Raw genomic sequence first — 2,920 nt, 5'->3', positions numbered from 1 at the left:
CCGCCGCCGCGGTGCCGTCAGCGGCGCGCGCCCCGCCCCCGCGTCTCCAGGGCAACCGTGGCTTTCGATTGTTACTGTGGGAACCGGAGGTAACAGTCTACAGCCATGGTCGCCCCGCAGCACGCCCACGCTTCGCACCGCACCGCGTTCCGCCAGCCGGGGGCTGGGGAGATACGGAGCGAGAGGAGGAGGGGGCGGCGAGGCTACGTTGGATGAGGAGTCCGCAGGGGTGACAGATCGCGCGCGCGCGCGCGCGCGGAGGCGGAGGCTCGACTGCTGTGCACCCACCCAGGCAGGGAAGGAAACGCGGTCTGCTTCAGACTGTCCTGTTCCCACCATCACCACCCCCCCTCCGCCGAGCTGCTGCTGCCCAGGGATGGCAAGAGAAATGGGCAGTTCTAGGATAGGGATTTTTATCTTGTCGATGGGAGAGCGGCCTCCTGGACCAAGCGGTATGGAGAAGGCCGGCTTGGGGGCAGCCGAGAATTTGTTCTTAAATACGTTACACCTTTATTCCAAGAACCTCCTAAGTGAACAGGTAGAGGCGAGGAATACACCTCTAAATCAAACTCCTGGTAAGTCATATAGCATCCCCGCAGTCCTTTCCACAACTTTCTGGCAAGCCTGAAGGATTATAAAAAGGATCCCTAACTTTCAAGAACTAGTTACCCAGTCCCTGAAGTGTCTGAATATACTAGCATTCTTCCCTCTGTCTCTAGACGCTGAAATCCGTCCAACTGGAGAATTTCTTAAATTTGATCCTGAGAGGAATGAGTACCACAGGGGTGAACTGCTACTGACAGCGAAGTGTGAGCAATGATCACTTTAAAATAATTTATCACTGCCAGCACCAGCCATCATGACAGGCTGAAGGTATCAGGTGCAGAGCTTAAAGGATAGCGTTAAGAAAACGTACCACCCATTAATCCAACTTTTGTCTCCATACACTCCATCCTTTTTTTTGGGGGGGGGGGCTTGGGCACTGTCCCTGCACTCTTCAGCTCAAGGCCAGCGCTCTACCGCTTGAGCCACAGCACCACTTTCGGTTTCCTAGTGGTTTATTAGAGATAAGAGTCTCTCAGACTTTCCTACCTGGGCTGGCTTTGAACCAAGATAATCAGATCTCAGCCTCCTGAGTAGCTAGGATTACAGGCATGAGCCATCGGTGCCCGGCCACTCCATCCTTTTCAAAGTTATTTCTAAGACAGCTGGTGCTGGTGTCCTCCCAGCAAATCAACACCCTATTGCCCTATCCCCTGCTTAGGATCCTAAAGTCTTGCACTAAAATGCATTTTATTCTGAATTCCAGGGGGACATCTCTAAGCCAATTGTACTCTCTGAGGGGAGCAGTATACTAAGAAACAGGAGGTTCAACTGCCTTAACAAGTGGTTGTGTCCACCTTTTCTTCACACACACACCCTCCACGTCCCCACACTCTACTGGGACTTGAACCTAGGACTGTAACTTGTTAGACAGGCATACTAGCACTTGAGCCACACCCCAGTCCCCTTTTTGAGAGGGGATAACTGGTCATGTAGCCTCAAACTCAGAATCCAGTTCGATCCTGAGTAGCTAGGATTACAGACCTGCATCACCAAACCAGCTGCCCTGTCTGACTGACCCTTCTATAATTTTTCTTGGCAGATACACTGTGAAGATAAATGGCAAGTGCAAGGAAGGAACATTTCCATTGGGTAGCCATATTCCATTAGGGTACTACATATTGGGGATGTTAGAAGACCTTCGCTCTGGACACTTGGGCAAAGTTCTGAGACTAGGGCTCTGTTATATGGTTATTTCCTGAGAAACTCTGCCTAGAACTTTAGGAATGGAAGATGCAGAGGTGACATGGTAAGAATTTTCTGAAGAAGCCAAGTCTTTGTAGTGTGAACTCATCCAGAAGGGAAGAACCATGGGGTTGGGAAGGTGGCTCAGTGGTACAGTGCTTGCCTTGCATGCCTGACACCTTGGGTTCGATTCCTCAGCACCCCATAAGAAAAAAGAAAAAAGCCGGAAGTGGCACTGTGGCTAGCCTTGAGCTGAAGAGCTGAGTGAGGGACAGCGCCCAGGCCGAGTTCAGGCCCCACAACCAAAAACAAAACAAACAGAAGGGAAGAACCAGAGGTCTGACTGAATGTTAGACTTGTTTTGTAACTTAGAAATCAAGCTCTTCCCCAGCATCTTTTTTTCTGTCATGTGCATGCCAGTCTTGGGGCTTGAATTCAGGGCTTGCAAGCTGTCCATCAGCTTTTATTTTCTCTCAAATCATTTGAGCCAGGCACCAGTGGCTCATGCCTGTAATCCTAGCTACTCAGGAGGCTGAGATCTAAGGATTTCAGTTCAAAGCCAGCCCCAGCAGACAACTCTGAGAGACTCTTATCTCCAATAAACCACCAAAAAACCAGAAGTGGCACTATGGCTCAAGTGGCTCTAGAGCGCTAGCCTTGAGCTGAAGAGCTAAGGGACAAAACCTGGGTCCAGAGTTCAAGCCCCACATCCAACCAAAAATAAAAAGGAAAAAAAAGAGAAAAAGAAAAATCACTTGAGGCTGGGAATATGGCTTAGTGGTAGAATGCTTGCCTAGCTTGCATGAAGCCCTGGGTTCAATTCCTCACTACACATAGCTGGAAATGGCACTGTGGCTCAAATAGTGGAGTGCTAGCCTTAAGCAAAAAGACAGTGCCCAGGCCCTGAGTTCAAGCCTCAGGAATGTCAAAAATAAAATCACTTGAACCACAGCTCCACTTCCAGCTTTTTTTTTGGGGGGGGATGGTGGTGTGGGGTGTGCTTAATTGGGTTTTCCTACCTTGGCTAGCTTTGAACTATGACCCTCAGAACTATGATCTCAGCCTCCTGAGTAGTTAGGATTACAGGTGTGAGCCACTAACACCCAGTTCCTCTAACCTTTTTTTTTTTTTT

This window comes from Dipodomys ordii, unplaced genomic scaffold (assembly GCF_000151885.1).
Source record: "Dipodomys ordii isolate 6190 unplaced genomic scaffold, Dord_2.0 Scaffold31, whole genome shotgun sequence".
In the NCBI taxonomy this organism is placed as follows: domain Eukaryota; kingdom Metazoa; phylum Chordata; class Mammalia; order Rodentia; family Heteromyidae; genus Dipodomys; species Dipodomys ordii.
The sequence above is the reverse complement of the archived record's forward strand: the minus strand, read 5'-3'. Positions refer to the sequence as shown.